Here is a 15349-nt window from a genome sequence, read left to right on the forward strand (position 1 = left end):
AGCAACATGTATAAGCAGAGCAAATAAGAGGAAAGCATAAAAGAGGGCAGGAGAGCCATTGCACAAAAAAAATAAATAAATAATTAATAATAATAGCACGTTGACAGCCTTAGATCAGCATGAGAGGCAAACCTTCTTCTCTAGACATGTTCACTAGACTACGTTAAAAAAAAAACATGTTGGCTTGGCCATACAATGAAGCAAAGTACATTAGAGATGAGGTATGTTGTAGACTGTTGTTGTATTTCCTAATGATTCAATCCTAAATTGTACCTTTGATCCAGTGGATCCACACTGCTGAAAGTCACACTATGAATGGGGTAATGTCGCCTGAAAAACAGTCTAAAGAAAACGAGAGAGACAAAGAGTGAGGTCTGAGTGAGTCTGTTTTTACTTTTCATTGTCTCTGATTAATATCTTGGATTTGAGTCATAAAGGCCTGTAGTTTACTTGAATGTCTAAAATAGGTAACTTTAATCTCATATTTGAAGGATGATGCTAAAAATATGCTTGAGGAGTGATAGTAATAAAGCTGTGTTACAATGTAAACTGCTTAGCTTGGCAAGCAAAACATAAGTGTTATTGGACATGTGTATTTGTACCTGCGCTGGTTATCAGTGAGGGTGATGCCCTGTGTGGACACTTTGAAGTGGACGACTGTTGGTGAAGGACGAGGGTCCTGGGTCAAAGTGCACTTGGTTGCCTTGGAGACGGCTTGTGGGCCAGTCAAAGATTCTGTTTCCACTGAGTTTAGGTAAAGAACATTACAAGCTGACAATGAGAAAGAGAGAGAGTACAAAAGAATATTAGAGGGAGGAGGAGGACATTTGTTATTTTTAATGAGGAATATTGAATATAACACTGAGTTTTATCATCAAACTTTTTTATTTCATTTTTTTAGCAAGAATGCATTAAATTGATCAAAAGTGACAGTAAAGATGTTGACATTTTCAAACAGATGCTGTTTTTCAGAGCCTTCTTTTCATCAAAGAATTCTGAAAAAAAAAAAAATAATGTATCACAGTTCCCACAAAAATATTAAGCTGCACAACCGTTTTCAAATGTAATAATAATAAGAAATATTTATTGTGCATCAAATCAGCATATTAGAATGATTTCTGAAGGACCATGTGACACTGAGACTGGAGTAATGGCTGCTGAAAATTCAGCTTTACCAATCGCAGGAATAAATTAAAAATTATTAAAATAGAAAACAGTTATTATAAATTGTAATAATATTTCACAGCAGTACTTTTGATCTAATAAAAGCATAAGAGACTTCTTTCAAAAAAATTAAATAGATTTCATCAACCTCAAACTTTTGAACAGTAGTGTATGTATATAACTGTAAGATCCATATTAATAAACTTAATAATACTTACTGTTTTTCTGCACCATCCATACATAGAAAAAAAGAAAATAATAAAAGAAAATAAATCAAATTCACCTGCCCCCTGTTTTAATAGGTCTGTAGCTGTGCTGGTATTAGTTCCACTTTGCGACTCTTGCAATTCTCCTACAAGATCTGAAACACAAACACACACAAATCAGACAGTTATTACACAGTTATTATGAAAAAAGATTAATTGTCATATATTTTCGTGTTTGTATGACCTCTATCTGGGATTCGTAAGACACAAGGAAGAGACACAGGAGTAATGGACTGCTGATACCCCAAAGCAGACAGGGAGCCTGGATGGAAAGAATCACAAGAACTCTATCAATAAGGGGCGCTGTTTTCAACACAGAGCATTAGAAAATCATTCATAAACCAGGCGTAATCCTTTTTTTTTTGTCTCACTGAAATATGTTTCATTTTGACAGCCTTTGATCTTCACTCCTTTAGGACCACTCTCAATCAGGAAGTGCCTTACTAGCTGCTCCTGTGGGTTGCCTGTCTCTCCGTGGTTACTAGCGTGGGCTGGAGGTGTGCTGACTTTCAGAGCCAATCCATATGCGCCTTGGAATGAATTACTATCCCTAATGAGGAAGCAGCCAGGCTCCTTATCTTTTAATACTGCGATGGCTGAATGGGGAGAGAGATACTTCTGTCAACAGTGGCCTCCTAAAGATTGATTTACAACTGGATTTTTACAACTTTAAGGGCACTGATATGATGATTGTAAGGTATTGAGTTTTTTTATTGTGTTGCTATGAAGTTGCTTGGGTGTTCTTATGAGGTTCCCAGGGCATTACTAATAAATTGTAATATAAGGGATCAGTGGGATTTTTTCTTGGTTTATCATCCACTAGATAAAAATCATTAGTCTGATGGTCGCTTAGAAAAGTAACAATACAGTTGAACACTGAGTATCAATTTATTTATTATATATTTTTATTTATATTTAAATCTATTATATATATTCGGATATTATTTATTAATTCAATTTATTATGATTTATCAATCACATTGGTTACAATTCTGGCCAATACGATAAATCGATAATTATTGTCATTCAATTACCAATAACTTATAAAAAGCCGATACTAAAATTCTGTCACATTTTAGTTTGGGGACCAATTCAATTAACTATGACTTTTGCCTTATAAACTCCTAATTTGCTGCTTATTAATAGTTAGTAAGGTAGTTGTTAAGTGTAGGTATAGAATAGGATTAAGGGACCTAAAACATGGTCATGCAGAATAAGGCATTAATATATGCTTTATAAGTAAAAAATAATGCTAGTAATATACATGCTAATAGTCAATAGTGAGAATTGGTTCCTAAACTAAAGTGTTACCTAAAATTGCATACTATTTTGTCTTAACAGCTAAAAAAACTGAAATACTAATAACTAAAATCAATTACTTGATGACTAAATGATTAGTGTTTCTAAAGATTGACTTTAGATGAGTTAGATAACAGCAAATGTAATCTAAATGTAGAAATATGGAAAATGATCATGTGCAATTAAATATCTATTATCAATCAATACCAATAAAATAAATTAAAAAAAATTCTAAAAGTACTGATATATTGTGCACTACTAATAGTATACAATAGTAAACCTTTAGCGCATAGGACTAGTAATGTTAAATGTCATGGGTCCGAATGGCAAAGAAAGGCCCACAACATCTGCCAATTGCATAAATGTAAACAATGTAAACAATTCTCACCCTGGTCTCTGGAGATACCAGGTTTGTACCAGTACTTGGAGCTGTCTTCAACAAACTTGGAGCTAAGGCGGATCTCTGCCTCCACCATGCCACTAGAGGGGGTTACTTTGCATTTAGATGTGGGAGGCAATTCATTGGTAGTAGTGGAGAAGGACACATGGAACTGGGCAGAGGAAGTCAAAGGTTTTCCAGCTGACTTTATTGAGGAAGCGCCAGTGCATTCAGACACGTTCTGAAGGAGGGATGAGTGTTGTTTTTCAGGGAGAGGAGGTTGGGGTAAGGAGGCCGGGATGGCAATCTCAGTATAGCCTGTATAGGGTACATGATGCACCATCAGAAGAGGGTAGCTGTATGATGCTATAGGGAATGAGGGTGTGACGTAGCAATCAGGGTCAGGGGACGATGCAGTCAGGTCACTGTTGCTGCTTTCCTCATTGTGGTCGGTCAAGGTTGTCAGGCTTTGCCTTTCAGCATTTATGTTAAATGAATGGAATTCAGAAGCAGAGCTTCTCTCTGAAGACCAAAGAGGAGGTTGAGGACTTGTTGAGGTTGAAGTTGAGGTGTAGCATGAGCCGGGGCACTCCACTTTATCCTGCTCTGATTCTAGGATGCTGGTGTTGAGAGGTTTGGGGTTGTGCGTTTGTACCTGCACTGACTCCACAACCTTGGATGACGGTGGGTTACTAATGAGAGTGGTGTTAGATGTAGAACTTGTGATGGGTGTTTTCTTTTTATTTTCCTCTGCGCCACTGATAGCCGAGACAACAGTGATCAGAGACCCAGGGAATGTTCTACTTTCTAGAACTTTGCTTTTCATTGGTTCTCCCAACTCCATTGGTCTGCTGTTAGAATACGCAGAAGAATTTAGTTGATATCACATTAAAATCAATGTTCAAATATCAAAATTAACTGTTGCTGAGAGATTAACAAGAGATTAATGTACATGAATTAACAATTACCTAGGAGGTGAAAGGACCTCAATGTGACTTTTATCAGCATCTAAAACCTTAATACGCCCATCTACAAAAACCACAAAATAGAATGAACGATAGATTAGATTAGGAAAGAGAAAAAAGCTGAACTAAAAATAAATGTTGCATAAACTAAAACTAAATGTTACATTTATGGTATTTTTCTGTCCCTTTTAAAGCTTGACAGTATCAATCACCAACGAATTTTGTGTATAGGAAAGAACAGTGTATACATTCTACAAAATATCTCCTTTTGTGTTTCACGAAAAAACAACAACAACAAAACAGTACTGGTTTGGTCAACTTGAGAGTGATGAACAGAGGTTTAATTTTTTTGGTGAACTATCTCTTTAAATATACATTACTGTTTAAAAGTTTGGGGTCAGTACGATTTTTAAATGCTCATGCTCACCAAGGCTGCACTTATTTGATAAAAAAAAAAAAACACTAATATTGTGAAATATTATTGCAATTTAAAATAACTCTTTTCTATTTTGATATATTTTAAAATGTAATTTATTCATGTGATGACAAAGCTTAATTTCTCCAGTCTTCCGTGTCACACAATCCTTCAGAATACATTCTAATATACAGATTTGGTGTTTAAAAAACATTTCTTGTTATTATTAATGATGAAAACATTTGTGCTGCTTAATATTTTTGTGGAAACTATGATACATTTTGTTTCAGGATATTTTGATGAATAGCAAGATCAAAAGAACAGCGTTTATTTGAAACAAATGTTTGATAACACTTTACAATAAGGTTCCATTTGTTAACATTAGTAAACATGAACTAACATGAACATTAGTTAACATGTTCATATTAATTTTAACATTTACTAATACATTATTAAAATCCAAAGTTTTATCTGTTAATATTAATTAATGTACCTGAGCTAACATGAACTATAACAATGCTTTAATTAATTAATGTTACCATTAAGATGAATAAATACTGTAACAAATGTATTGCTCATTGTTAATTAAAATTAGTTAGTGCAATAATTAACGTTAACTAATGAATCTTATTGTGAAGTGTTATCAAAAGTTATTTTAGGAATGCATTGTTTTTTAGCTGTAATTTATTGGCTAAACTGAGTCAGTGTGATTACCATTCATGCTATGCTGACTCTCTTCAGCTGAAGCATTGTTGTGATTGGCTCGTTTTGGAGATGGAGTGAGAGCAATGGGGGAGGAGTTTAGGGAATGACTGATGGAGGCGTATCCAGGACTCTCTCTGAATGATTGTGGAGAGCAAGGACAGGGTGGACGAGGGCTGTGGTAGCCACTGCTTTGCGGGCTGGGATATGGACTGATTGGGGTAATATGTTCGGGTTGGGTGTCTGTAACATATTTAGCTTGGTCTTGTTTTGGTACAGCGTGGCAATGTTTGTATGATAACGTTACTGGTGACATTGCTATTTTGCGCCGCCAATATTCGGCCTCTTGAGCTCCTTCCCAATGAGACTCCGCCCTTTCATCCCTCCAGTGCACAGGCCCCTCCCTCCTAATCCCAAACTCTGTCTCTCTAGACCAAGGGAGCGCTTCTATTTCTCTGCCTCGTAAAGAATGGAGGGCAACGTCCTCTCGTAAGCGAGAACAGTCCCTGCAGGAGCACGATGTCGGCGGAGTCGTGCTGTAACGTAATTCTCGGTATGAACTGGAGAGCAGTGACTGAGTAGGAGACAGAGAAGAAGAGATGTGGGCGTGGCCCTGAGGGAGGGCAGAGCAATGGAATGCACGTGTCTGTGCAGGAAGTGTGTGGGAATGGGAGGACTGTGAGTGAGAAAGTGGAGAATGAAGGTGGGTTTCGTGAGTGGGATATGAGTACATGTGCCTGACGGTTTCTGGGCAGGGATGGTGCAGACATCGCCCTCTCTCCCATAAAAGATCCGGCTGGGATACACACGAGTCTCGGACTGGCACCGGGGCGGTGCGGCTGCAGGGAAGTGTGTGGTGTTTGGGATGGCGCGTTTGTGCAAGTGCATGAGGGTTGGTCAGCTCTGGGTCACAGAATGAATGAGTGTGGGAATACGGGTGACCATAACAAGACTGAACGGGTCTCATGGGAGAGCAGTCGCCATCGTCAAGAATTGCGGTTTCTTTGTGTCTTTCCCTGTCTTCGTCCTTCTCTCTTTTTTTCTCTTAGAAGTGGAGAAGGGGATTCAGGTGGTGCTGAGGAGCGACTTGCATCTTTGCTGAGCGAGAGAGGCTGGATGGAGAGATGAATGGGGGTAGAGGAGGAATGACTGGGTGAATGTGTGGAGGATTTGACGGAAGTCGACCATCCACTGGGACTGGAGCCTGGTGCTCGACGCTTCTTCACTTGAGCATACAGACTACCGTCCAAAGGCCCACGTGTGTGACAGATATCTACAGATCATAGGGAAATACATAGACAAAACTTATTATTTACAGTCACATTAATATGGAGTGTATGAAAATGTATTAGTTTTTTTTGTCCCAGAATCTTGACTAAGGGGGACCTCCTCAAATAAATGATTCTCAACAAAAAAAAAGATTATTTGATTAATTTTAACCCTATTTAATATTTTTGTTCATCACTATGTTTTGACTCAGATACAGTATATAAATTGTTTTATTAGTTGTATTTATTGTATTTTTTGTTTAAATGTACACTATCATTCAAAAGTCTGGGGTCGGTAAGATCTTTTTTTTAAGGAAATGAAGATTAATTCATTATTCAGCAAGGATACATTAAATTTTGGGCTAGACTGAGTGCACATACCCTCAACAGTATCCTCATGGTGAATGTTAAAGTTCTCATACGAGTCCCAGCGCACAATAGGATCTGCGGTGCCATAATCCACAGACACTCCCGGCTCATTTCCCTGCACCTCTCCACCTCAAAAGACACACAAAACACACACATACAACATTAGGATAGAGCTAATAGAGGAAGGGATGGTGAAAAAGTGCATTTGATAGATGTGTACCTCTCCTTTGTGGACCAGAAGAAAACAGCAACTCCACTGTGGCGTCTGCAGGGAAACGGTCATCTATACACAAACACGAATCAGAATCATAACACAGAAAACACACTTTATTCCTCTGCTTCTGACAAGCCGAGGCAATGGAGGGGGCAGTCAAACAAGCAGTGCTGGTAGGTTTACCTGTGCAAGCATGGTCAAGTTCTCCTTTGCCAAAATCAAGCTGAGACCCATGAACACTACAGGTGTGAAAATGGACTCTGAACACACATTCTCTCTTCACCACATCTGAGAGACGGTGATAACACTTCACCTAAAGACAGACAGTAAGAAGAACATTTTTACTGAAGAAAATGTGGTGCTTTTGTGGTAATACAAGTTATAAAAGTGTTGCTATGCAGATGAGAGGGTGTTCTAGTTGGTTGCTATGTGGTTAATGGCCCAAGTGTCTATGATATTCTTATCCAGACATATGGCTTGAGTGTTTCACCCTTTTTATCATTAAGAGATTCACCCAAAAATGAAAATTCTGTCATCATTTAATCACCCTTATATCATTACAACCCCATAAGTCTTCAGTTAATCCTTGAAACATTAATATATTTTGAATGATTTTTAATTTCGGTCTCTCCGTTGAAAGTCCAAGTAACCAAAACATAAAAGATCTAAAAAGGTTATATAGCGTCATAAAACAAATCCATATGAATCAAGTGATTTAATCCAATCCTTGTGAAGAGATACAGTCGTTTTATATGATGACCAGATTTAATTTGGGCTTTTATTTACATCTAAACAATGATCAACACACATACAAAGAGCAAATCACAGCCGAAATGTGTGCGCACACAAGTACATTTGAGCTGTCTACCATGTGTGATTCGCTCTATGTATATATGTTTACATATGAATAAAAGGCTAAATTCAGTCTGTTCATCATGTAAAGTGATCATATCTCTTCACAAGGCTTGGAAAAAACATTTAATTCATATGGATTTATTTTACGGCACCTTTAAGACCTTTTTGGATCTTCTAAATTTTAGCTACCTGGACTTTCAAAGGAGGGACAGAAACCTTAGGTTTCTCCTAGGTTTCATTAAAAATGTGTTTCACAGATTAACCAAAGGCTTATGGGTTTGGAATGACAAGAGGGTGAGTATATTATGACAGAATTTTCATTTTTGGGTAAACCATCACCAACCATGTGATGATGTTTTTTTTCAATATGTATTTTAAAATATGTTCTCCCTTCAAAGCAATGGCTAGTGAAGAGGTTATAGGAGAGTCTAACATAACAAGAATGTATTCTTGTGAAATGTATGAGTGTTCTTACCAGGATGTCTCCCTTCAGCAGTAGAGCTGGTTCAATATTCACACACAGCGTCTTACTGTTAGGGCCCTGAATATCACTGTAACATAATATTTTTTTATAGTACAGTCAAGAAAGGACATGACATGATGAAAAGAAGAGAGGGGAAATGTAATTTGGATACACTGCAAGCCAGAGCTGGTCAGGCAGGTCTTTTAGCTGGATTTAGAGGGGTTTTGGACACTTTTCAGCTGGACAGTCTGGGAGACCAGCTTGTTGACCAGCTAAACCAGCATGGCATGGCTGAGAGACTAACTACACCATTTTAGCCAGAACTTAAGATCATCTTAAACCAGCTTTGAGCAGCTTAAACCAACAAGATGTTTATTTTTGCAGGGTTGAGACCGCACGCGGTGACCACCATGTCACAGCTCTGAAAAACATCTCAAACTTAATGAGACTGATAAAACAGACCCACTTACTATTTGCCTGAAGAATAGACCAGCTGCAACGACTGATAGATCTTCAAAAAGGGAGAGTAACCTCCAAAATGCAATGGATAATATGAGGAAACACAATGAAAGGTATAGTTCACCTAAAAATGAAAATTCTGTCATCATTTTCTCACTCTCATGTCGTTCCAGGTTTGGAACATCATGAGGGTGAGTAAATTATTATTTCATTTTGGCTTCAACTATCACTTCAACACATTTTCAAATTTAAAACTTCCATACAGATTTCTGTTGTCTTTTCCCCAAAATCAGTTCAGAAAATACAAAATAAGGCCTGGGTATGATTGAACATGTTGTGTACCTCCTCCTGACTGGTAGTTGAGCAAAGCGGGAATATGAATTTGATGCAGGAAAAGAGGGGAGCTGTTCATCTTTATTGAACCCGAGAGAAGACCGGCAAAATAATATATATACCTACAATGACAGAGAGAACATCATGACCAAACTAGAACACGTTATTCTGGAACAAACAGAAATAAAGTTTGGTCGTACCTGTTCTGAGATGGCTGGAGAGAGGAAGAGATTTTATCCTCACAAAATTTCCTCATAGCAACTGTCGAGAGAGCCTGATCTGCCCTGCACACAGACACACAGAAAGAGTCAAGTGTAATTAAACTAGAATTCTCCCGAAAGGCACTGCTTAAGAGTTTTTAATGATTTTGGAAGAAGTCTCTTATGTTCACCAAGGCTGCATTTATTTGATAAAAAATACAGTTAGGACAGCGGTTTAGAATAAAGAATAGATGTTTTCTATTTAATATATTTTAAAATATCATTTATTTCAGTGATGGAAAAGCTCAAAAGAATGGCACTTATTTGAAACAAAAATCTTTTGTAACATTATAAATGCCTTTACTGTCACTTTTGATTAATTAATGATTCCTTGCTGAATAAAACTTAATTTCTTTAAAAAACAAAAACAAAAAAAAAGTATGGTGTACCCAGTGAAAAACTAATTAATGCATGTGAATGTGTGTGTGTGTGTGTGTAAATACCCAGCTGATATCTTGCTATAGTGCATGTAAGCTGCCACAATCACCCCTTTTTTTCCTTTGTTTCCCTGAGAAAGTGACAGGTAGAGAAAAAGGAAGACAGACAGAGAAGAAAAAATATACAACTAATACTAATTTTGGGTCATGCTTTCTATGACATGAAAATTTCATAAAATTTCAATTCTGTCCTGATTTACAAGATTATATGTTGGATCAGACTGATTTGGTTAAGTTCAACTCGCTGACTCTTATCTGGTCACAGAGTTTAACAGCCCACTAGAGGGAAGGATTGAAAGTTGTATGGACTACTTTTATCCCACTTTTATAGTGCTTTCTGTAGCTTTAGTACCAATTGATTGTAACTGCAAGGAAAAGACAGTACATTAGTCTAAACTTTTCCATTAGAAAGGCAGTCATATGAGTTTGGAATGACTTTGGAGTAAGTAAATGGTGACAGAATCTCATTTTTGGATGATCTATTCCTTTAATAAGACTGATGACATTTAGACACTTTTAGCTCTTATATATTAAATATAAAATAACTTCTGATCTCAACCTTGCAGTGCAGTACAACCACGTTCTGGGGGTCAGAGTTAAGCCAGTTCTCCATGGTTTTGCACACAGCACATATTTTATTGAGGGATGGGGCATGTAGATCAGGCCACCCAAACTCCTCAACCTGAGGCAGGGGAATGGGTCATCCCAGAAATACAGAAACAGAGGCATACATCAAAACAAGTAAGCCATAGAGTGACTTTTAAATTAATTTGCTTGCAAATCTAGCTAATGAAATATTACATATAAAGCGTTTTTTAATAAAACAGCAAGAAGATACCTTTGGATTTAGCCTGCAGATGTCATGACGTTTCTCTGACAGATTTATAAGCTGAGAAGAAGTAAAAGAGACATAAGTGTGCTAATTCATATGGCTTTAAATCTCAGCAATGATTTTAAACAGAAATACAACTGACCAAGAACTTGTCTTGATGTTTAGATTTCAACATGGCCGCCACATCCTTAAGGTTAGCACTGTAACGCTGGTCTTCCAGTTCAGACAGATAGAGGACAGAGATGATACGCTCAGTTATGTATGTCAGGTCGAAGTCATAATGACTGCCCATTAATTTCTCCATAACACTCTCCATTTTGTCTCTACTGTGAAACACACCACAAACACAAGATAGTCACACTCAAATGCAAACATATGCAAATTTAAGGAGCAGTACACTTGAGAAATAAGAAATATCATCCTAACCGGGATGATTTTCAACAAACTGAATGTGAGTCATGACAGATTTTTACTTTTGGGTGAGCTTTTTCTTGAATACATAATGATGTTGCTCTTTTCTCTGTCATTCAGAGTTAGCTTTATGAAATTTGCCCTTACCTGGGAGGAATGTTCATCTGGTTTTGAAATGGGGGCTAGGAAGATCAGAATAAAAATAAAAAAAACATGAATAAAAAGCAGGCAGACATGGTACAGACATTGCTTTTAAACTGCAATACATCAAACATACTTAGTAATTCCTTTAACCTTCCTTTTCTGATAATAATGGCTCTTTTTATGTTTGACTCCAATTATGCCCTTGTAAAAAATAATGGTCATTTGAAAATTACCCTTCTATTTCCGTTCAAATTGTTTTAAAGGGGTCATATGATGTTGCTAAAAAGAACATTATTTGGTGTATTTGGTGTAATGAAATGTGTTTATGCGGTTTAAGGTTCATTGAAATCGCATCATATGACCCCTTTAATATGTTCCTCTGATATCCCAGCAGAAATAAATGACTAAAGCTTACCGAAGCAGGCATGCACTTTTAAAAAATATCACTATTATCTAATATAATTACATTGTTTTTTCTTGAAGTCTATTTGACCCCAGCAAAAATACATAGAAAAAAAAAAGGAAGAAGAAGGACAGGAGTGGACGTCTACAGTGTGTATATCAATCAGAAAATCATGTGAAAAATGCATTGCATCTATTTATGTTTAATACCTGGGGTCGCTGAGACCACAAACATTAGTAATGTTACATTTCTCATGCAGGACACATTGGAAAATAATCCAACTTCCATTTTGTCAAACAAACTCTATTTTAAAGTCGAACTACTGAATGTACAAAAAGATGACATTACATTAAAAAATTAAATACAATTGTCCATAAGTAAACTCAAAAATGTCCTAAAGCTGGTTGCTTCTGATTTTTACAGCGCAGTGAGATTTAGTTTATAATCAGTTTAATGAAGTCTAAGCCAGTTCCCTCAATTTCAATTCAGCTAAATTAATTAATATAAATGTAATGTAGATGCAATGGTAAGTATTTTTTAAAGATATTCGTTAAAAAGCAGCTTGGGGTCTCACAGTTAAATGTCGGGTTAAATATCGATCCTATAGTCACAAGACATATATAATAACTCATAGCATTACTCACTGCATCTGAGATAACTTCACAGGGGACAGAGACCTGGAAAAAAGACAGACAGAAAAAGGTGTGTATTAGGCACATGGACACCAAATCTTTGATGCATGATTTGGAGGGTTTAGACATCAGAGACCATATAAGAAACACATACCAGCCTCTTAAACATACACACACGCAGCTAGAATACTTTGGGGCCACTGGGTGACTCTCCATTTTAAGACATCCTCTCTGTCCTCATTAGGTTATTATCACACCAGGGGACATCTGGTACTGTTTAACAACGTCTGTGAGTGTGTGTGTGCACATATTTGCACATGTTCACTTTGCTTCCTTCTCAGTAATTGGTTTAGACATAACATTTTAACTTACAGACTCGAACTAACACACATGACTTTGCATATGGCTTTAATACCATTTTATTAGTATATGCAATTAAATGTACAGTCACAGATGTAACCATATATTCAAGAGGGATAAATCAATTGGAAATTGGGATATAGACTAACAAACAGGGAGGCAGATGTGGACAGAGGGTGGAGACACATGTATAAAGATAAACAAAAGCAGCTGATCTCTCCGTCCAGGACGGATGAAATGCCTGCTGGCTTTATGAACTATTTCCACCACTCTATTTCAGATGATCGGCTGGCCTCTATATGATCATGAGTCTGTTCGTATAGTATTTTTCGCCATGTAAGTCACGAATGTTCACTGCATTGCCTTAAATTGAAGTAAAAATCATTTTGTTTATTATTTGAGCTCTGATTTAGAATTGCCCTGCTGGAAAATCCAACTGTTGGAAGTTGGAGCTAACATATTACTATAACATAATGATAAAATTATATTATAATGCAGACAAAACAAATCCCTTATGAGGGATGAGGAAACACATGGGGTTCACTAACGACATCCTGTTTTAGCAGGTAACAAGTATTTGCAAGTGATGCTGACACAATCAAACACTTACACACAATCACTAAACAAACATAAAGATAAATGTTAATATATTACAGGTATAAACCTTACCTGATTGTATCTCTCATGTGTCAGTTACACTTTTGTCTCTACTTTGATTCCATATATTGTTGATTCTCTCTTTTCGACAGTATTTCTCTTTGTGGCAAACAGATTATCTCACTACAACCACAAATTGATTCTACTATCTAAAATGAAAAATACACTTAGTATATTTTACATTTGACAAAGGCAAAATGAAATCCCTCTTTGATGCCCTTTTTAAAAAGGAAAAGTGTCTGTACCTTTCTCAGATGAGTCCAGTTTTCTACAGTTCCTATAGCATACACACAAGTGCTCTCATGTCTTTCTGATCCTCTTACTCTCTTGCTCCCACTCAACTCTTCCTCTCTCTCTCCCTCTCTCTCTCTCTCCCTCTCTCTCAAACAAGGGCATGCACTGTAAAAATTGTTCAAGTAAATGATGCTTAAAACTGTAAATATGTACTTGATTATTGTAGTTTTATTATTGTAGTTGTTAGTTATATGCATTAACTACTTGAATTGGATAACACTTAACAATAAAGTTCCACAGTTAATGCATTACCTAACAATGAGCAATACATTTGTTACTGTATGTATTAATTTAGTTAACATTATCATAGTTCATGTTAGCTCAAGTTCATTAAATATTAACAGATGCAACATTTAATTTTAATAATGTATTTGTACATGTGTAAATTAACATTAACTAAGTTAATAAATGATTTAGAAGTAATTTTCATCATTCATGTTAACTAATTAACGAATGTTAACAACTTTTGTAAAGTGTTACCAGTATCATATTTGTTTTAAGTCAAACCAACTAGTATAGCTAGTATAGTGAATTGCATAATGCACTTTTTATTTTTAGTCACTAACAATGGTTTTTGTATTCTAATGCCATTCATCTTTCTTCGAGCATGCACTGGGGAATGAATAATTATGGCTGCATTGTTTTGACACTTGACATTTTACGTTCAGGCAAGGCATTTACTTAAAATAAGGAGTTAATTGATTAAACTCAAAACATAAGATGAAAACTGTTGCCTTAGTTTTTTTGGGCTTGATGGACATTGTTTGTTTGTTAATTTATTTGTTTGTTTTATTGTGCAGAGAAAGAATAAAAGAGAAAGAACGGGAGCAGGAGAAATAATAAGAAATAGAAGGAGAGAAAGAGAGGAACAGCTGTGGTGTGTAGCGTGTGGAAACACTGGTGTATATCCATGTGATGCACTGTTGGCATTTGGTGACTGATTGCAATTTCTATTAACACCAAAGATAACCCGAGTTCATAACTCATCTGAATTAGACCTATTTGTACTATATTTGAGAGTGACACACATCACAAGACCAGCAGACACTAAGATCATAGATGAACATATGGCGCTACAAGGACACATATAGTCATTGACAATAAAAATGCATTTTTTTCTTGCCATTTTCTTATTGGTTAAAGCCAAATCAAGTGCTAATCACTGTTTAGCCAAAGTTTAGCTATATCCACTGTACTTCATAATAAAGGCATAGAGTAGTAACTGCATAAAGCTGTAAGAGAAAGAATCTTACCTTTTCCTCACATTTCTTATGCACTGCAGTTTTACACTCTGTAAGGAGAAAATGTGGATTACATTAATAAATATTGATGCACATTATGCGTGTTTGGGGGGAGGGGAGGTTTTGGCTATGTGGGGACCAAAAGTCCCACATGGATAGTAAAACCTGAAATCACCTACATTTTGTGGAGCAGTTAATGATACCCATGAGGAAATGGCTTAATAAACATAATAAAAATTTCTTAATTCAAATCTAAAAATGGGTTGGGGACAGAAATATCAGCAAATATTAGCTAAGAATAAACAACAGAAGTCAATATAAAGTCATGATAGTAAAAACAAATGTGTTTCACCTCTGCAGTACATGCCATGGCTGTCGAGGGCTTGTCTGCAGACAACACATTGGTGTTTCTTCTTGAAGTTCCTCTCTTTAAAGGAGTCTGAACCCATTTTTCCCAACTACACATGTAAGCACACACACACACACACACACACACACACACACACACACACACACACACACACACA

General features: G+C 36.5%; 1 pseudogene; it reads right to left on the reverse strand.

The window, feature by feature from the left end:
* LOC107667413 (tensin-2-like) overlaps positions 1 to 15271 on the reverse strand; it is an 18232-nt pseudogene extending 2961 nt beyond the window's left edge.
* Positions 15272 to 15349: the final 78 nt, after the last annotated feature.

Source organism: Sinocyclocheilus anshuiensis, unplaced genomic scaffold (assembly GCF_001515605.1).
Source record: "Sinocyclocheilus anshuiensis isolate Anshui unplaced genomic scaffold, SAMN03320099.WGS_v1.1 scaffold964, whole genome shotgun sequence".
NCBI lineage: Eukaryota > Metazoa > Chordata > Actinopteri > Cypriniformes > Cyprinidae > Sinocyclocheilus > Sinocyclocheilus anshuiensis.